Raw genomic sequence first — 21631 nt, 5'->3', positions numbered from 1 at the left:
TTTCCCACAACCCATCTGTCTTTGTTTGAAGAATATGACTGCTGTCAGGTTGCTGTGATAGAGACGTAAACAAACAGAGGGATCACAGCTCCTTATCTCCCTCATTTCTCCTCCCTAACAAGACAAACACCAGCAATCCTGCCGTGTTGACAGTGTGTGCGTGTGTTGGGAAAAGGCCTGTAGTGTGTTTATTTTCCTGTTAGCGTGTGCAGTACAGTACAGCTCGACCGCGAGACGCGCTGTGATGATGCTGATGCATGATGCAAATCCAGGGAAATGCAAATGGAGGGCTAGCGGGTGCAGCTCCTGCAGACAGAACATGCAAATGTGTTTGAGTGAGAAACCAAATCTCGCTCCTCCATAATGAGTTCAGTTAACTGGGCAGATTTGCTGGCATCTCTGCGGCCTGAATAAGACAAATACATCTGGGTGGAATGTAGCAAACACGGCAGTCCCTCTCACAGCAGCGAGTCCCCCACGTGTCAATGCAATGAAGCGTTGCACTCAGAGCGCGTTTGGCAGGAAATGCACGCGCGCAACCCCACTAACTTCTAACCAGTCGCCACGCGGGTCAACGAGATGACCTTGTGACCCGCGGTCTCTTAATTAAACCGGTGAAGTCGTTCCCACGCAGGACGTAAACTGTTGCCGTGTCTGAGCGTGAGCAACTTTCCAGCCTTGATTCCTCACTGGCGTCTGAATGACCACCAGGTCCTGCGTGATGTCACTGGTCATTTTTCTGCTCGTCATATTACGTCTCTCAGTCGCTGTGATATTGCAGTTGTAGGACACAGGAGCCTGGAGTTGGCCAGCAAATTCGCAGCGTACACAAAGTGGTACAGCGCTTCTTTGGGGGGGGGGGGGGGGGGGGGGTCAGGAGATAGAACCACTGGCAGTCTTCAAATCTAAACCTGCCCCAGTGCAAGAACCAGAACCGACTTGACAGTGGACGTGCGGCTCGGTTCAGTCAGCCACACACACCTAATATTCATCATCTCGTGAGTGAGGTTGAGGTTCCACCATCACTGGACGTCACAGAGTCCTAAATTTACTCCGTTAGAAGGCGCAGAGCCATCGAGGAATCTCTCTCTCTTCGCTTGTGTCGCTTATTAAGCCTGTTAAGCTTCTTTTTCCTGATCTGGTCTGAGACATGACAGCGAAATGTCCTTAAGAGTGTTGTGCTGTTTATACGCCGTCCCGGGAGATGAGCTGTCATGTCTTTCAGATTAAAAGACGTGAGCCTTGGCATGGGACACCAGCGCCTGTACAGTACATTAGACTAATGGAAGGCCGTGTGTGTGTGTGTGGATGCCTACTTTCCTGTGACTCTGTTTGTGTGTGTGTCTCTCTTTATATAAAGTCAAACCTAATGAGACACCAATCAGCCTCAGGTCTGCTCACTCACTGTAAAAGCAAACTGAGAGACGCTGTCATCTGCAATTCAAATGAGCAATTCACTGATTAGTTAACGGAGCCAAAAGGTCTTAATACAGTGAAGTAATGACTAAAATTCAATTTCCATTCAATCAGTGTTTTTATTTATAATGAGCGATATGGAATTCTGCAGCACCGCTGAGGACAGATGCTTAAGAGAGTATTTGCACACTCATACAAGCGCACACACGTTTTGCTCTGAATGTGAGATAATTGGCAAGATACGAGGGGGAAAAATGTATTTTGCTGCGGAGCCTAATTAGGGGGGGAGTTTTAACTCTGCCAAACAAGAGCAGACAAACCAAAGGTGCCCTATAAAGAATCTGTGGCTTCATTATAATGTGACAACATGGAGTTCATCTGTTCCTGTGGAGGAGGAGGAACCAACCTGACAGCCAGGATCAGGAAGCTAAAGATGAATACGTGTAAAACGTGTGAAGCAGTACGACAGGATGAAGGTTACGCAGGGAACTCTGAGAGAGATCAATACGCTGATGCGCGCTTCGATCGGTGGAAGGCGGTTCGGAGGAGTTTTGATGGAGCACCGGGGGTCAAAGGTGCGGGTTGGCATTGATCAGCAACAGCTGAGGATCCAGTTCTGCTACTGCACCAACACTCCAGAACATACATTCACTAACTGGCTGATGAAGGAACCTTTCTTTGTAACGAGGACATTAGGAGGAACAGCAGGTCACGGCCGTCAGTCGGGTTTCCTGGTGGAGATGCAGCGTTCGTGTGCTGGTACCAGGAAGTCCTCATTATTCGAGACTCTGGTGCTACTTTTAAAAACAAGGATCAAAAGTCAGTTTGATACACTTGAACCCTGATGCTGAGGCGCTGGAACAAGATCATGAAAGCTCCCTGGTGCTCATGGCCTTCTGTTTACACGCAGAACCCCCGATGTTTGCACACCTGTGATCACGTGACCGACCAGCTGACCCGGCAGCCGTCGTCCTGGAGATTCTGGCTGACAGAGGTCAACACGACTGAATTACAAAGGTAATTCCTCTGTAGTGTTTCTGATGATGTACAGCTCGTTTTCTTCTTCTTCTACGACTCTGCCAGTTACGGCCATCTTGCCTCTGCCACCATCTTGTATTGACGTTACGCCAAACCACTTATGGAAACAAAGGCACATTTGCCTTTTTGTGATTTTTGTCACAGATGGTTTTCACATTCGTTTGAGAACTACATGGAAGCGAAACCTGTGTTTGGGTTCCGTGTTTGTTCCGCGTGCTCACACAGCACTGGTGGAAGTTATCAGGCCTGCGATTGCAGAATTTAGTCTTGAGATCAAGCGAGTGTGGCCTGAGTGACAGCAGCGGCAAGATGTAATTTCAGAGGTCTGATGGATTCAGATTGATTCTTCTTTTCTTGCTCCGCCACCAGGCATCATGAAAATTGACCAGCTGTTTTTTCCGTAATCCTGCTGACAGAAAAACAAACAAACAGCGCCAAAAAAACACAACCTCTTTGGCGGAGGTAATGAGGAAAGACAATTAAAGAGTCGGAGCGATGAAACAGGAGCAATTGTTGGGAAATTAGAACAGAACAACATGCATTATTCACTTTTCTGCAAGCCTGCACGGAGCAAACACGCGTCCGTGATTTCAGGTGGAGCAGTGAGCTCGGGATTGAATGTTTTTTCATGCTTGTGTACTGTAAAAGCGTGAGCAATGATAAAAGTGCATTAGTGAGACGGGTCTGTCCTCAAAATGAAGATTAATTAGACAACGAAATGCTGCTGGAGATGAACGTGCTTTTGGTGGGGATTTCTTTCCTCAGCCTACTTAAAATTCAGCATCAGACGGCGCTGCTAGTGGCCTGTAATTACAACATTAGTCATTATTGATCATTGTCACTTTAATAAACAGCTCTCAACATTTTTGAGAAATTATAAATTAAAGAGAGAGGCAGCAGAGGTGGCGTGTCTGCATTCATCTTGAGGGCAGAACAGAGGAGAACGTCACGAGGAATTGTGAAACCTTCAGAATCATAAAAGTTGTGCTTTTAGAGAAGGGAGAGTGTGATGTTGTCGGCTCGGCCTCAAGATACGGCTTCAAGGATACACTACTTTTGTTTGCATTGTTTTGTTGATGTGATGTGTGAAATACCTGAGGGGGAAATGTCAGTGCCATTCCATTATGGATCAAGGCAAAACAAAGAAGGCTATGAATGCCAGAGTGTGTATGTGTGTGTGTGGGCGGGTGCACAAGCACGCAGCAAGTGTTCCTCGTGTTATTTGAACCTAAATCTGTTTCTAAATCTACCATTTTGGGGGGAGAAAATTCAAGCCTGTATGATGTGGATCATTTGTCATTTGTGGATGAGGACCGCAGCAGAGGTCAGGGGTCAGCAGGAATCTCCGGGAAATTAGTCTTAGTGCACCTTTGAACGTGTGTGTGTGTGTGTGTCTCTGCCTGTGTTTTGCAATAAACAGAACAGTGTGTGCTTGAGTGGAAAGGCTTTTGTCTGCTTCTGGTTGATCTCTTGCATCAGTCTGCAAAAGTAAGCAAAAAAGAATGAGAGAATTTAGTCCAAATCGGCAGCGTTTTATTGGAACCTGCTATGGCCTGCAAAGGCATCCCCTGCCCTGCAGGTCAGCTGCTCCCGGCCGGCCGGCCGATATCAAAATTAATTTTAGACAAATTTGAGTCTTCGTTGGACCATTGTCATGGTTTCACTCGGTAGAAGCAGAGCCAAGAACCATTTCACCAAATTCAGTGGCTGACAGTGTCTGGAAGTGTTACGGAGACTTTCTGAGAATTGTGGCAGCAGCGTGTTTAATTACCCATCACTACAGACATGAAGGACACAAACACCAGCGTCCACAGCCTCCTCTAACACTGTAATACCTCCTGTAACTCTCTAGCAGCCTCCTGTAAGTCTGTAACAGCCTCCTGTAAGTCTGTAACAGCCTCCTGTAACTCTCTAGCAGCCTCCTGTAACTCTCTAGCAGATCCCTGCAACTCTGTAGCAGCCACCTGTAACTCTGTAGCAGCCTCCTGTAACTCTGTAACAGCCTCCTGTAACTCTGGCAGCCTCCTGTAACTCTGTAGCAGCCTCCTGTAACTCTGTAACAGCCTCCTGTAACTCTGTAGCAGCTCCCTGTAACTCTGCAGCAGCCTCCTGTAACTCTGTAGCAGCTCCCTGTAACTCTGTAGCAGCCTCCTGTAACTCTGTAACAGCCTCCTGTAACTCTGTAGCAGCCTCTTGTAACTCTCTAGCAGCCACCTGTAACTCTGTAACAGCCTCCTGTAACTCTCTAGCAACCTTCTAACTCTGTAGCAGCTCCCTGTAACTCTCTAGCAACCTTCTAACTCTGTAGCAGCCTCTTCCTTTAGACGTAGTGAACTTTCACAACTTATTAAAGACTCCGCCTCTTTTCCACGCTTCACTCCTCCCCTCTTGCGGGATGCCTCGCCCCTTTATGGCTACGTGAGTGAAGAAGATGCTCATCCCTGGCAGGGCCTCCTGTCGGGCTGATTTGGACTCTCCTGGGTTTAACTCATCTTGACCTCACTTCCTCTTTTTATTTCAATAAAAACTGTAAATGGACAATTTCTAACCGTCATCATCGTGCCCTATCAAGATGCTGATATGGCTAAACACACACGAGCAGCCAGCCGCCGCCTCCACCTGAGATGAGCCCCTCTGAGGGGAATGCACGTCCACAGAAAAGTGATATTCTCAAGGGTTCATACATCACTGCTTGACCCGCCAGCCCACAAACATGTCAGTAAATCCTCCCACAGCGGCCGCAGTTGAGCTGAGTGGAATAATTTTGCACTTGACATAGCAGCTTGTTTCTGTTTTCAGCAGCTTTATTATGGCCCGGAGAGCATTTATTGCCTGAAATGATATTCTAAAAATATGGAATCAGGCTAAGTGGGCAAATCCTGAACCTGTCTCATACCTGTTTTACTCAGTCGGCAGTAAATCCTGCCCTCCGGAGGTTTATTACCGCCGCCAAGGTGGTAACATGATCACTGGTGTGTCTGGTTGTTAGCAGGATATCTGAAAAACTAATCGAGGGATTTCAATTAAAGTTGTTGGGACGATAAAACAAGGAACAAGTGGTTAGAGGCAAACTGGATCAAAGTCGATCCTGAGGACTACTTCAGGCGGGGTGCAGCTATTAGCAGCATGTCTTAAGACATGTCAGAGAGTAATCTTAGTCCATGAGAAAGTTTCACCGTCAGATTCGGGATCTGGTGATTCGAGGACCTCTTGACCTCATAAAGGTCCAGAGGAATCTGAGCACATTTTGATGTATTAAGCTCCCAGAGGTGGCAGAACTGAGCTCTGGATGGAGAGCAACTATTTGTGGTTGCGTGTAGCTGCAGGATGTGAGCGGGCCGGAGCCTCGCTGTATTCAGATAGAGGCCTCATATCGTCCCCTTTCATGTGTCCTACATCTCGTTCTTGTTATCTGGAAGAATCTTAGGATGTCTTAGGGATGCCTGGAGGTCAGCAACAAGGTCCACTGGCACTTAAAGATGAACTGAAGAGATTTAGAGGGTCAAAGGTCAATGTCACTGTGACTCTTTGCAGAATCAGACAACCGCAATGCAGCGTTTCTACTCTGCATCAGTTGAAGCAAACTAAAACACAACAGTGGGAGCTTCTCTAACTGGAAGTTACAAGGTTCATTCATGTAATCATCCTTTCTGTGCCTGTGCGCTTCACGTGTTTTACACTGTGAGCCCGATTAAAAACGGCGCCATTGTTGAAAACATGGTTCGCCCTTGTTAGAATTATTTCCAAGTAGCAAAGTGCTGTGAGGCCATGCCGCGCAGAGGTTTGTCTGACGGTCGTCAGCTGCAAAGATGGATGCAAAAGAAACAGGAAAATGAAAATACTGAATAAGCCATAATGGGTCAAAGGACAGTGCCTTGCTGCAGGGTTAGAGGGCGGGGCTGCGTGAGAGCTGTCAAACCGGCAGACGCCGCGGTGATCAAAGCGCTGACTGCGGTGCTGCTGTTGTTATGATCCCTGCATTTGGCCTGTGGGAACATGCAGAATGCTGCTTCTTCAGTCTTGCACTTTTCTGTGTGTTTGAAACATTTCCTAGCGGTGCTTTGTAGGTGGGAATAATCTCGGTGGCTATGTTTAACCCTGAATCCCTGGGATTTCTTCCCTCCCAGCTGATGTGGTGATGCAGTTGCTTGGTGGTGGTGGTGGTGGGGGGTGTGCGCTACGCGGTTTCACATTTTGGGATCATAAAACTCTCCTTCAGCTGCTACTTTTTCAAAACAACAACAAAAGAGCAAAGTGGCACTAAAATAGAAGCTCAGTCACCGGCCTTTTCACCCTCGTCATAAACGCTCTAGTTTCGTGCTACGCATGTAAACTGAATTCAGCCCTTTTTTTCAATTTTCTGTGCGGTTATGAATCTAAATGATATCTGCCGGAAAGATGTTATTCCCCTCCATTTTTGCTCTCAGATTTGTTTCTCTCACTGTTGGATTGCTGTTCTTCGCTGAGACGCGACTCTCACACAGGTGAGGAGCACCAACACGCTGATTACAGGCCATTACCGCTCCACAGGTGGTGCTAATAATCAAGACAACAGAGCGCTGCAGGGATGAGGGGTGTGTGTGTGTGTGTGTGTGTGTGTGTGTGTGTGTGTGTGTGTGTGTGTGTCCACTCAGAAGTTAACACCGCCACGGGTTCCCTCCACCAGCAGCTGATGGCATTTTTACACTGGATTTTCCATCAGTGTGGAAAATAAGCTCTGCGTCATGGTGTTTGAGTCCCACTTAGCCGCTTGTTAGCAACTTTGAAATACAGGTGTGTGATATTTACGGACATGTTTTATCCCAGAGAACAAAAGCTTAAGACACAGTGAGCCACGGTGCGTGGAGGTATTTTTGGCTTTAAAATGAGAACTTGAGGAGGATCAGATGCCACTCGATGAAAGGTCTGAGTTCTCCAGGTTGGCCCCTCCCCTCCTCCTGGTTCTCATGTTTATGAACCACATCAACTTCGCCCTTCCACACCAACAGCAATGACTTTTTTTGAAGGCAAATCCTAACCGAAGTAAGACGTTAGCAAGAGATCCTAACTCCAGACCCGATGAGTCGAGGCCCCTCCTCCCTGTCGTCGCGACTGCAGAGATGAACCGTGGATGTGTAGCAGAGGCCACGTTGGAGGCGGGGCCTCGTTCGTTCCCATGAATACCCGTCCAGGTATTTAAGGATCACTACAGTGTTGAATGTAAAAGCACTGAGGTCCCGTTCACTACCTGGCTGCAGCTCATGTTGATTGCACCTTTCACAGGTATTATCGTCTATTTTCCGCCGGCAGCGTGGGTCTCTGAAATACTCTGAGCTTGCCAAGTGTTAAAAACAATCTGTCGGTGATAAAATGCCTCCACAGCTGCTCCGCCTCCAGCGTTTTATGGTGTTTTTACCTTTATCAGACAGGAATGACAGGTCTTATGTGGAGAAAAACCTCAGTCCTCAGTTACGTCAATGTGTTTATAGCGTTCTGTCACTGTTCTCACAGTCAGACTTGCCACTGAACAAACAGCTCGTGGCTACAGGTGAGTTGCATGGACATGTGACGTCTGTGCACGCGCGCGCACACACACACACACACACAGAGCGTTGCATCAACAACTTAATTTGGTCTTGTGACATTTATGATTCATGGCCAGAAGATGAAGACTGAGTAAACACAATGTTCTTGGCGTATATAAAACAATACAGTGGCGTTTGAACGGGTTCGCAGCCTGACAGGTTTTTAAACTTGAAAGGCAGACGAGAGGCACCCCCACTTCACCACCTATAGAAGAATCCCCCAAACACTGGCGGAGGTACAAGTGTCGTAGCAGGCGGAACACCTTTCTTCATATCTAATCTGCTTCTCAAACGTATTGCTGTTCCTTCAGACGCGTCGTCAAGTGCAGAGGTGGGAGGACAGATCACCTGGGTTCACCTCCGTTTCATTTCCACGGCTGTAAATCGAACCTCGAGCCCAGTTCCTTTGTCCCTGAATGGAAACTGCAGGGGAAGTAAGAGGAAGAAGAGCAGAGCAGGAAGGCAAACAACCACGAGATCATCTTCTTCACTTCAAACGCCGCCATGCAAATGTGTTGTTGGCTTGAGCTGGTTGGAGTCATCTTGACTTCTTCCAGCCACTTTCTGTGGCTGTGATTCCCTGAACTGAACACAGACACAAAGAAAAAGGGACCAGCGGTTTGTCTGTCAGCGAGGTTGGTCCTGATGGTATGTGGATGACGGCGCTTCAAAGAACAATCAATTTGACGGTCACGTGACCAAACACTGCATCTTCCTGACATACTTGTACTACGTCTCAGAGTGTCTGTCTTGTCTGCCGTACTTCCTGTTTCCTGTCTGTTTTCCCTCCTTTTTTCTCGTTCTCGCCTGCGTTTTAGCCTCTTTGCTCCAAAGTTCCGGTGACTTTAAAGTCTCTGGAAGTGTTGAGTCAACTTTTCTCCATTGTTTCACGTTAGAAAAGCAAACAAAACCTGCTATTAATCATAATGTTGAACTGAGACGCTTGTAGAACGGGCACCCAAATACTGTGCTGGTATCAAGCAGGGAGAGAAGTGCATCATCCCGGCGCCGCTGCTGCTGTGCGAGCAGCGGCGCCGTCTGAAAGTGACTGATTAGTGCTTCTATCACTGGCTGTCCCCGTGCCACCAGATCATCAGAGAAGTGCTGAGAAGATGTGATGTTTGTGGCCTCATCTTGGTTTTTATAAGATCCACTCCCTTGGTTCTCCTCCGTGTTCCGCGCTGGGAAGGTTTCGTCTGACGTCTTTCAGAACTTTTTTTTTTTTTTTATAAACTCGGCGGAGAATGAACCGACACGTTTTGTGGCTGTCAAACTAAAACAATGAGCAGCACTGACCAACTCTGCCAGTGAACTGATGATGAGAAGCAATTAAAAGGATTTAATCGTATGTTTCCTGCAAAGTTACGAGGGCCGCTGAGTAATCTGCTCATTAGGAACACTTTTCACCACAAGGAGTCACACAAAAACACACTCGCGTTGGGAAAGTTGCAGTCGCTGAGAGAAACGAAGGCCCACGTGAAGCCATTAAATGGGAGCTTGGCATGAACAGATTCTCACAACGATTACTGAGTCAATATTATTCTTTCAAAAATACAAGGAGGCTACGTTCTCAGTGCATCGAGAACTGGAATTACAAATACCAGGCAGTTCTACATTCCTGCTGCTTTGTCTCCGGTCCCGTCTGCTGACAGCTGCACCCCCCCCAGGGTAAACTCTCTGGGGCTCTCTGGCAGATATCACCTCTGGAGTCTTGCATAACGTGCCATTCTGGCTCCCCTCCAGCTTCCCTCCCTCACATGGCTATGATTCATCACCGGGCCCTCCTTGATCCCTATCTCAAATAGGCCCTTATCAGTCAAGAGCCCTTTCTTCAGAAATCCATCCTGTTTTCATGCGCGCCACTCGCTCGTAAAGGAATTCCAATAAGGCGGCGTAAATCAAGGCTAACGCGCCTCTCTTCTCAAGGCTCGGGTAGAATCAACATGAGCCTGGCGCTGAGCCTGAACGCGGGAGCGGGTTGTGAAGTGGCGCTTGTAAAAGGAGTTATTTGATTTGGCTGGCTGGACGCAACCGGTATGGTTATGTTCAACATTCTTTAGCTAATGGTCCGAGTTACAGCTCGTCTGCACTCTGGGGGATCGGGAGGGAACAGATCAAAGAATGGCAACACTCGGAAACGGCCTCGCTCTGCCGTATCAACCCGTGCTGACCTGTGGAGAGATGCTCAATACACCGAGCGAGCGCGCCCCACGTGTGCGTGGCCTACAGCGCTGCCGCTGAATGTGTTAATATTACACACAAATGAAAATATCACTTTGTCCAAACTGATTTTAGTAACACTCTATTAATTTATGCTGTCTTTTCCTGCTTAGAGGTCAGTGTCCTGGTGTGAGGGTGAGGGTCTGAACACACACCGAGAAAATAAAGATTGAAAAAAGCTGCTTGACTAAGATCCGTTGATTTAAAGGTGATCAATACGCCTCCATAATGCAAGTGTTGTGAACATAAAATAGATCTTGAAAAGTAGTAAAAACTACAGAATACAATAAAGACGTAGACGTAATCCACCTCAGTCCAATGAGCCAGAGTGACCTTTGACCACCAAAATCTTTTCAGTTCATCCTTCAGTCCCAGTGGACGTTTGCGCCAAATTTGAGGAGGTTCCCTCCAGGCCTTCCTCAGACAGACACGCGATGGTCACACAAGCCCAAAACATACGCCTGTCTTTGTCTCCGTCGACCTTTTATGACGCCATTCTTCAAAACGTGCATCAGGAGCCGTCGATGGAAACCAGAGTACTGATCACACAACCTCTTAGAGACGACTAAAGCTGATGTTGTAAGAGTTCAAATTTAAAGGAAGCATTTCTCTGATCAGCACGGCTTCACCTGATGTGGCCTATCGATCCGCCCGCTGCTGAGGCCGTTTGGGGTTCAGTTCAGGACGAGAACGGCCTCGACGCCCTCAAATACGAGCATCACTCTCTCTTATTTCTCTGTATTTCATGTATGCCAGCAGCAGCCTGACTGGTGTCAATTTCAACCTTCATCTATAACTGCTGCTGCACTTTGGCAGACAGATTCCCCGTATTCCAGACCGACAGCCTACAAATGCAAGTGTTGGCCGCTGGCCAGCATCACTCGTTAACTAAAGGTTCGTGAAACACACGCGTATTTTTCTCACATGTAGTTCGCTCACAACTATCATTCATCACTGAGACGATTCTTTCAACCCTCAGGAGCTGCAGACAGACTCAAAATGTGAGGTAACACAGGCTGGAGCGCTCAAACACTCGGTTGATGTAACAGGGAGAACGAGTGAGATTTCTTTGAGCTTTATCAGTTTAGTTTTTATCAGCTTCATGACCGCGGCAGCTGGTTTGGCGGGTGAGCCGGTGAACGCGCTGGTACCAAACATCCTCCTTCGATCCACATCCTCACGCTGACCTGCTGATTTGTTGTGGGAACTGTAGGAGACTAAACAAAAGGGGAATATGACCGCTGGAAAATGGTCTTCTCGTGAACTGGGACGTCTATGTGGTAGAAAGATCCAGCAGAAACCCGACCGCTGGTGCTGCTAAAGCTCAGGCTCTCTGAGCTCAGGCGTCCGATTCGTCCTGCTGGCTGAGGATGACAACATGAAGGACAGCCCTGGCTCCGAGACGCTGATGTGAGCGACACTGATGGCCTCGGAGTAAAGTGATGAAATATGATGAAAACTACCAAGGAAGTTTGACACAGGACCAAGATTACAACACAGCTGAAGATGACACAGTTTAAAACAGAGGAACTCAGGTGCTTTCATCCTCCTCTGGCATAAATGCATGAATGACTCACCCATTCATGACCTGCAGCTGCAGCGTAGCTCTACACCCACCACTGCCACTATACCCTGCGCACGCCTATGTGTGTGTGTGTGTGTGTGTGTGTGTGTGTGATGACTACTGGGCACGAATGAAGTAAGTGGTTGCCATGCCCATAAGAAGCAGTTCGTAATTCTCGAAGATCTGAGGTTTCACATGATAACATGATGAAAAACACTCAGGAGTCCAGGGCGCACCTGTGCAGTAACCTGGCAGCTAACACGCTAGCACTGGTGACCAAAACCACAGTTTGAACAAAAATCCCGCGTCACACAGGCGTGTGCGAGCGTGATGGTTGAGCTGGCCTTTAAATGCCCAGTCATTTTGCAGTTGGTCCAGAGGTCATTCCTGATGACACAGCAGCAGCAGCAGACGCAGACATGTGATGCTGCCTTTATCAGTGTGTATCTGTGTGTGTTCCAGCCTCTAAACTCCAACCCTCAGGCCATGAAACTCTCTTAGCACATTAACCAGCCTGTATCTTCTTCTTTTTTGTTCTTTTTTTTTTTTGATAAACAGAAGCTTCATACAAACCTGAACAATAGTGGGAATGTGTTCCGCTCAGGTGTCCTTGAACACCTCGCCGAATCCCTGCTCGCTGCAAAGATTTTCTCCGTCAGTGCTTCAGTGGAGTGTTGCAAAGAGAAAAAAACACCAATAACAGCAGCGGATAAGAAATGTTCCCCAGCAAACAGCAGAACAGGCGGAAGAGCAACTTGACATTTGGTTAACCTGCACCTATCATAGATCTGTGAAACATTACATCAAACGCTTGGCAATCCTCAGTGGACTCCGCTAATCTGCTGAAATATCAAGCAGCCACCTCACAACTCCTCTGACTTCTTATTGAGAAAATCTCAGATCCTCCTCTGCTCCTCTCGCACTGAAGAAGGTGAGATTTTCTCCGCAAACTCGAGAGTTCTGATTGTTTTATTGAGGATCGACCGGTTCATTGTTTTTACAGCGCAGATGCAAAACAACCTCAACAGTGTGGAAATGCAACCGTCTAAAAGACAAGGAAACCTGTTTTTTTCTTCGAATAATTTGTTGTGCCGTGTTTTTAGAAGTAAGACAGATCTGCTTGTGCCAACGTCACCAGCGAAAAGATGGTTTATCACAGATTTGATGTTAAGAAGATGACAAGAGGGACTTGTTGCAGTGAAAAACCCAAATCTGTAGAGCGAAGCAGCATGAAGTCGTTCTATTCTAGGAACTGACTGGATTTTGTGTTTATTCACAGGCACTTGCTTTCATTCTGGGGTGCTGTTGTATCTTGGGGTGCGTTTCCACTGGCTCGCTTCAGGTCGGGTCAGGTGGGGACAGCTCGGTACAGGTTCGTTTCCGCGAGCACTCGATACCACGTTAGCGTGGGTGGACTCACGGCGAGTTCCCCGGCGTCATTTGTGTGCGACACAACAACAACGATGGAGGACATGGAGGCAGCGTGACGCCTGCTGCTCTGTCAGTGGTTTTTGCTTCAACTAAAAGTGAGGGAGGACAGACAGGCGAGGCTTCAAGCAGTGAAACAGAACCCCCAAGAAAAGTAGACTTTACCGAGCCATGACCAGGATTCCGCCGAGGCCAAGATGATACGAAGTAGACGACCCGAGTGGGTGAGTCACCCAATCAGCACCCTGCTATGTGTGTACGTCACATGTTAGTCCCCGCTCGGCTCGCTTGGAACCCCAGGGGAGCAGGGACCAAAATGGTAACGGTTAGTACTGTGCTGGGGCCGGGGGAAATGGGGCCAAACCGAGCCGAGCCGAAGTGAGCCAGCGGAAACACGCCCTTAGAGACCTGAACGAGAAGGTGATGTCAAACTAAAGCTTTCTGCTGTTCATGGCTCCACAACTGTGGTGAGAGGTTCTGCTCTCATTCATGAGCCTCATTTTAGCCTTTCAATTCATTCTCAACCTCTACATCAAAATTCTGTTTTCTTGTGAACTGTGAGGACATTTCACCTGCCCCTTGCCGTCTCACTGCTGTTAGCAGGCATGCTAATGTTACGCACCTCTCTTTGCGAATTAGCATCCCGAGTTAGCCTCTTTTCCCTCACCATGGCACTGTCCTCCTCACTGTTTAGCTTCTTCCATGCACATGAAAGCCATTTCTGCAAGAGTTAGCTTCTTTATTAGCGTTGTTAAAGATTCTTATGCACAAATCTGTCTAGGCTGCATGGCATTTTTTTGTTCCCCAAATCTTGTCTTGCAGGCAGGAAGCAAAGCCTGATGGCTACACAGTGGATGTCAGGGGGAAAAATAGCTAGAAAGAGTCGTCAGATTTCAAGATAAGACACCTTGGATGAGTCAAAGGCTGCCCGTTGTTAATGAGCAGTGAATTTTGCTTTGGTATTTTAATAATAGACAAAAGAGAGAGGGAAAAGGAGGAATGAGAGAGGGAGAGTTGAGTGGAAACACAGCAGCAGAAGAGGGAGATTGGAAGTTAAATATTAACTTTTATTTGATGGTAATTCAATGAGATTATGTGTAATTTAATAGTTTATCAGTCCTGTACCAAATTGCACTGCAGGCTGGATGATAAGCGGAGCAGCAGCTGCCTCTCCTCTCTGATGCAGGATGACTACACATAAAACGAGTCATGGTGGTTCCACTAGAGTAAACCTGATGCACCAGATGGTTCCTGACATGGAACCATCTGGGGGGGCGTCCTTGGGAACTGTTGGGAAAAGGACAAATGCTCGTATCCTCCGTCCTCCAGACCGGGTGAGTCCCATCAGAACCAGAGGAACGGCGTGAAGAGGAGGGATGGGATCATCCGTGTTCGAGTCACAAGTTGGTCGAGTCTTATCCTTCACGACAAGCCAAGATTCAGGTTCTGTCACTTAAATCCTCAAATCACGTCACTTCATGTTGAGTTATTCACATGTATTTACTTACTTTACTGCTTTAAAAATATATTTTCTCCAATTTTAATCAAATTTGACCTCATTTACAGTTTTGACTTGCATTTCCTCCGTTTGAACCGTGTCGTTTAGGGGGTTTTATCATCATGATGAAATATGATATTTGCTGCAGGAGGTATTGAGTTTTGCTCTAAACATTTTTTTAAAACATTTTTGCTGTTGTAGTCCTTGTTTTTGTTCTTGGGTTAATGAATTCCTAAATGCGTCTCAACCATTCGGCACTCGCCTCCAAATATGACATGCAGCCCTAAAGTTGGGGAAGTGGCTGAGGGAAGAGCGAGGGAGGTCGAGCGCGGTTCAAATGAATGTCCTCTCGGCGCTTCGGATGTTGCCGTTTGATTGATGGCATTTTTCAGCTCTGTGAGGACCAGGAAATTGCATCACAAAGTGAGTGAATGAAGTCGCTGTGACGACGGGTGCCTTATCTGTGCCTTCAGTGTGTCTGCTTCTGTGTGCGGGTTTGTGTGTGTTAAAAGTGCAAGCTTGTCAACGTGCGCAGTGTGTTTCTGTGTTTGTATGTGCATGCGTGACTTGTTTGTGTGTGTGTGTGTGTGAATCTATATAGGACTGGATTTATCTGTGAGATTGTATGTATATATGTGTGTGTGTGTGTGTGTGTGTGTGTGTGTAGCACGTGTGTGTTTGATGGGGGTTGTGTGTAGAAATGGGTCATGCTTAATCAAGGGGAAAGACATCTCTATCGATGTCAGCTCTCGACAGATGATAACCTAAACAATGATCTCGCCTGACGTCTCCTCATTCATTTGTGATGCTGTTTGCTCACCAGCGTGGATCTGTGGACCTGAGCTGCAGATAAATCACGCAGCAGTTGGTTTGCTCGCGGGGGGGGGAGCCCACGAGCTGTATTTTGCTGTATTTGTATTTCAGTGATTTAGCCAAAGCTCTCATCAGCTGCCAGTGAGTCTGTGGCTTTAGAACAACCATAAACTAGCTTGTACCCAGCTAGCATCACAAGTTCTTCATGGATATGGGTTTGATCGGCTCTTTTGATACGGAATGATTAAAAACAAAATGCCTGAAATGGGAGTTCAAGCCTTGTTCGTGACCCCACAGACACCCTGGGGTTTCACTTCTGATGCACGGTATTCATGATGAATGCAGACCTGAGAACAGCTATAAATGAAATATAACTAACGGCTTTATTTATTCGACATGTGATGGAAGAGAAAGAATCCCATCTAAGATTTCCTCTGAGCAGATATGAGACATTGTCAGCTTTCCACCTTGCTCGCATTTCGTGATGCAGTGTTCCTCTAGGCAGTGCTAGACAACTCACATGCTTGCTATTTCTGGTGTTGCTGAACTCTGACCACCAGATAATCTGGTTCCCCCACGAGGAGAGGGAATTTTCCGTTGCCACCAGGTGGCACTGTGGCCAATCTGCCCTGAAATTCTTCCTTGGTCCATTCTGATAAACCTGTCTCATAGTTTTTGGGTAATCCTGCTGACCAAACAGACACCGCAACCACAAACACGACATAAACACACCTTTAATTTAATGGCGTCCTCGCTTGCTCGTTCTTGAGGCTTTAACATTTCAAACAACATTGAACGTGACACAATAAAGTGTCAGGCGTTATTTGTCCTGGGACAGAACGTTCGTAAAGATGCACCCGTTCAGGTTAAAATATCAGTGTTTATTGATATATCAGTGCTAACAAACCTTCCTAATACAATAAATCCTAATGTAATAATCTACTTAAATGGTTTTGACCAACAAAGATTTTTATCGTGGCCATAACTTGTATCTTGTCACAGAGACCCGGGTCATTTTATTGAACACAATATCCAGAGAGTGAAAGATGAACGTCCCATCACAATTCCTTTAAATTTAATTTATCAAGTAGGCCCTGAATGTCCCGTCCTGAATTGAAAAGTTCAGCACTTTCCTCCGTCCTGACTTTCTGGATGTCGTGTCAGCAAAGCATCGCCACCAGTGTAAGGGATTACACACTGCATGCAGCCGCCTGGCTCTACAAATTCTTGACTGGCATTATTAGACCACCGTTATATTGGGCATTGAACCCCCTCCTCCCCATCTCATCTGACACCAACACCCCCCCCCCCCCAACTCTCCTGGCAATGCAGCGGCACTATTTTCGGCCTCTGGGCCCAGTGCTTGACATACTAATTATATAACAGCGATGCAAGCTCGCTTTTTGCTGCTCCATTTCTTTTCTGTGCCATAGTTTAGTGTTACAGTCTTTGTCAGAGCTCCATGTGGACCCCTGGTCACGGTGGAGATCTACACATTTACCCACACTGTTGCATAGCGACACATCTAGAATGAGTTTTTAGATGCTTCAGTCTAAATGAGCACTCTTGAACTGATCACACCAGCTGATGGGGCACAGAGAGACACTGGAATGAGTCCTAAATGTGTTCGCTTTGTTTATTTAGCAGTCACTGACTGTCCCAGAATGAGCTAAATCGCTAAATATAATCTGCATTCCCCGGGTAGGAGGATCCGAAGAAGAATTATGGTATTACAAGTTAAAACACACAATGAATTTAACAACACAACATCACATAAAACTAGAGGGAATAAACGTTACATCATACAAACATCAAAACGTTTTACTGACATTACGGCACAAAAATATCTGCTCATAACTTTTTGGGCAAACGGTGACATGGTGGCTCAGATTTCAGAAATTAATTTGTGATTATTGGGATACAAAACTTGAGAAAGTCAGTCAAACCAATTCAGTAAAACCCAAAGATACGTGAGCAGCGTTGAACCTCCACTTCCCTCGTCTCCAAGTCTTGATGAGTTTTTGGAGAAACATCTGAAATGAGGCGCGTCTCTTGCTGGTTTTCTGCGATAACCCAAATAACCTGGCTGTTGCTGGAGGGAAACCATGCAGATGCTAACATGTACTTTGGCCGACATAGATACATCATCCCTGCTACACTCCACTGCAGTGTCATAAGAGAGTGAATTGATGAAGGTTTTTCCCGCAACAAAACACTGGTAGTCAACATTGAAGCTCACAGCACAACTATTATACCCCGTATTATCTTGAAAAATATACATAGAGCCAGCATCTCACCAGATAAACACACAAACTGATGTATAGAGAAGCCAAAGGGCTGCAGATGATTTCCTTTGATGGGCGAGAGGAGTAGCAATTTGGCCAATTTTCAATGATGAAGATGATGGGATATTTGATAGAAAATAGCAGCACCTCTTATCACTTGAGGCAAATGTTTGTGTTTCTTTTTTATGCTAGTGTTTATGTACGTGTTGTAAAAGTGTTTGTGAGCCGAAGCTCAGACACGTAAACGGCGTCTGTAGGACAATGTGTGTGTGTGTGTTTTTTTATGCTAATCGGCAAAGGGTTTTGTGAAAGTCATCCAGTTGGTTTCATGTGCAGAATCAAACTGTAACCGCAAGAAATTACTGAAAGTCTGCATGTTAATCATTCCTCTGACTCAGAACTGTTCATCGTCGGTGCCTCGAGGATCCGCCTTGCAGACTGTGCATCTTATTCAGTGTTCCTTGTTGTGCTTACTGTTTAGAATTGGAGGTTATTTCAAGTAGCAGATGGAGAAAGAAACACCTCAACTGTACCTCACGATTGTGCTGGTGCTCCTTGAAAAGAACGACCCAGCATGGACTTGTTACTTTTCGTCCGTCTCTTTATCTAACGAATCAAAGCTATGCATCTTCATCAAGGGCTAAACAAGAAGGTTGAGTGTAAGCCTGTATGTATATATGTATATATACAGTATATTTCACAACATAGCAAGGCATCATATCCGATTGCATTTCCTATGCACTGCTGGGTTTTTTTATTTGAAGTAGATCGAGGTTCCTTTAGTTGGCTACAACCCTAAGATTTTGCATCACTGACCCAGGCAGGAGAAATCATTCACCACTTTTCTCATTCCTTGATTTTAGTGAAAGTTGTTCATCCGTAGCCCTTTCTGTCAAATGTGACAGGAGGATTTTTGACGCAATTTTTGAGAAAATGTGTTCACGCTGTAGGTGGCTTTGAGCGTGGTGTTCCTCAAGGCTCCATTCATGGTCCTCTTGTATTTTCAGTTGTGCTGATCCCACACTGGCAGATACTCACTCTAATTTTAACTCAAATTCATGACTAGAGGCTGGTTGGAAAGATCATCCCTTAAAATCTGGCAATATGATCTTTGATTTCAAAACTCTGGGTGTTGATTTATTCTTGAACCTCACAAGATGGTTTCTTGCATGAGTTTGTGACATTGTGACCTCATGAAAACTGCTTCCTCCCAAGGCGAAGTCACTGATATTGTCTTAGATTCAACAGCAAGTGTGTTATCCTGTCTCTTGACTGTCTTGACGGTCTGAATTGTACATTCTTACAATGGTTAGGTTTTGAAAACCCTCTGGTGTCTACTATGCCATTTTCTGTCATTGTTTTTTTTTTCCTGTATTATCAGTCTCTCATGGACTGGTGACCGCTCCAGGGTGAACCCCGCCTCTCACCTGATGGCTGCTGGGATAAGCTCCACCCCCCGTGGCCCTTAACAGGACAAGTGGTGAAAATGGATGGATGGAAGGATGGTCTTTCTCCAAATAGAAAATAATGCGAAAAATAAACTCTAGTCATCAACTTCTTTAAAATCCTCTGAAAACATTTTAAAGGAGGTTTTTATGAACATTTTTTGATGCTATAATCACCTTTTCCTTTGTGTTTCTTGTTTTTGGGGCTTTTTAATCCTTGCAAAACACTGCATAATCTTTTTCAGTAAACAGCTTTACAAAATAGGATTAGCTTTATTATAAATAGTATGTATTTAAGCACATTTCTCTTCAGCTGTATATTCCTACACCTGTGTGTGTGTGTGTGTTTGTGCTCCTTCAAGTGGGTATTTACATTTTTGTGTGTCTTCCAATTCACATTTAAGTTCATGCTTGTCAGTGTGCGTTTGAGTGCTACATACAGTGTGTGTGTGTGTGTGTGTGTGTATGTATATATCTATATATGCAGCAGATTTGATTGTGTATGTGCATGTGTGAGCATGTGTGTGAATATGTAACAAGCAGGACAGCAGCTGACAGAAAATATTATTCAAATCATTCTTATCTCCCTCTGACTGCTAAAACCTGACATTTAGCTGCAACATACATGAGACACGGCTGCAACATGCTTGCCCAGGATTTGGATGACTGTGCTTTCATTCCCATGAGACTCCCTGAGATTTGACTCCAGACCCTTGCGAGGCGTTATTATTCTTCGCTTATTAATCAAATATTTAATCTGGACTCAGACCAGATTAGTGGCAGAGACAATGAAAAGAGGCAGATTTTTCTTGCAGCTTCCTGGAGAAAGTCTGATGTCCTTCCTGTGTGTACTCGCCTGTTACTTGTGGAACTGCACTCAAGGATTTCGGAGTGTTTGTTGAGCACCCTCACCCGCCCTTACCTAACATCCCCTTGCTTTCACATGGCAGAGTCACAAGGACAAACCGACACAAAATGGAGGCAGCTGAACAGAGGCTCATTTCTGCTTGAAATTATTCAACATGTGAGAGTCTTGTTTGCTAATGGGTCACTTGAGATATTTTGAAATACAAAAGGCACCAATGTCTAGCAATACCAGTGATTGGTGCACCCATGAAAACCCCTGCAGTAAGAACCTGCAGCAGAATTGCTGGGCATTCTTTTACTCTAAAAAGCAAACAGAAGTCTGGCGGCATGACTCAGAGGTAGAGTGGCCATTGAGCCACCGAAGGGTTGCTGGTTCCCTTCTCACTTCCCCCTGGTGACCATGTCTAAGTGTCCTTGAGCAAGATACTGAACCCCTCATTGCTCTGGATGGCCCGGAGACGGACTGGTGACCTGTACTGCCTGAACCCTGCCTCTCGCCCAATGTCAAGCCGGGACAGGCTCCAGCCCCCCGCAACCCTTAACGGATAAGCAGTATAGAAAACTGCAAATAATCTTTTAGCCTAAAACACCCAAATTTCGTACCACAAGTGTGAGTGTAAATGAATATGTCAGGGCATCTGACGAACAAAACCCAGTTTTGTCGCCATAACTGTGGCTGCAAACGCCTGGCTAAAAACATTCTGTTTTGTCACCGAAAGCACAGCTGCAAATGTCCCGACATCATCTCACTAAAAACATCAGGTTTTGTTACCACAAACGTGGCTGCAAAAGTCCCAGCGTGTTGCCAACAACACTCACCCTGTTTATGGTGGCAGAAACGTGGCTGCGAAGTCAAAAGGTGACAACTCTTAAGTAATGTATGCAAATATCTCTCTCTCTCTCTCTCTCTCTCTCACACACACACACACACACACACACACAAATGCAAAAATAAATATATATATTTGTCCATATAATTTCGTGAGACGACATGCGTCGGGCCATGCTGAGTACAATCGCTGTGGCAGTAATCGATGCTTTTTTAATGTTTGTATGTGTTTTCCCCTGTTGAATGCATGATGATGGTGATGAAGGATGATGCCAAACGATGATAGATGAAGCTCTGCGGAGGTTGTGATGGGCAGCCCTGAAGAATCCACACCAGGACTGCATTGTTCAGATAATGTATTCTGCTGTGATTTATGCCAACTGGTCCTGCTGGGAAACTGTCACAGGTTGAGATTATTGTTATTATTATCGTTATTATTATTATTATTATTATTATTATTATTATTTTCCCCCGGGTTGATGTGAAATTGCAAAGTGTCACAACCATTATCCAATTTCATGATTCGCACTTGAAAAACATGCCTTGCTTTGCAACCGATTCAGTAATCATGTCTGTGACAAGACCACACACGATCTGCTGATGCTGTGCTCACCACTGTTCAATACCCGTGAAGAATGTTATCCATTCTTATCTATTCATAACT

The 21631-nt window shown here is 45.9% G+C and overlaps 1 long non-coding RNA gene across 3 annotated transcripts in view; it reads left to right on the top strand.

Annotated features, from left to right (window-relative positions):
- LOC147262097 (uncharacterized) overlaps positions 1-21631 on the top strand; it is a 35492-nt gene that overhangs the window by 4260 nt on the left and 9601 nt on the right. Inside the window, exons 2-3 of one of the 3 annotated variants that reach the window (XR_015116132.1) lie at positions 2327-2433; positions 19208-19370. This is a non-coding gene — a long non-coding RNA (uncharacterized LOC147262097). Of the gene's footprint in view, positions 1-2326; positions 2434-8329; positions 10390-19207; positions 19371-21631 lie in introns of those variants that run through there. The other 2 variants (XR_015116131.1, XR_015116133.1) reach the window with 2 other exon arrangements.

This window comes from Aulostomus chinensis, chromosome 5, assembly GCF_037954235.1.
Source record: "Aulostomus chinensis isolate RoL2024-O1b breed Wild chromosome 5, RoL_Achi_v1.0, whole genome shotgun sequence".
NCBI lineage: Eukaryota > Metazoa > Chordata > Actinopteri > Syngnathiformes > Aulostomidae > Aulostomus > Aulostomus chinensis.
Note: the sequence above shows the minus strand (reverse complement) of the source record. Positions and strands in the feature narration are given on the sequence as shown.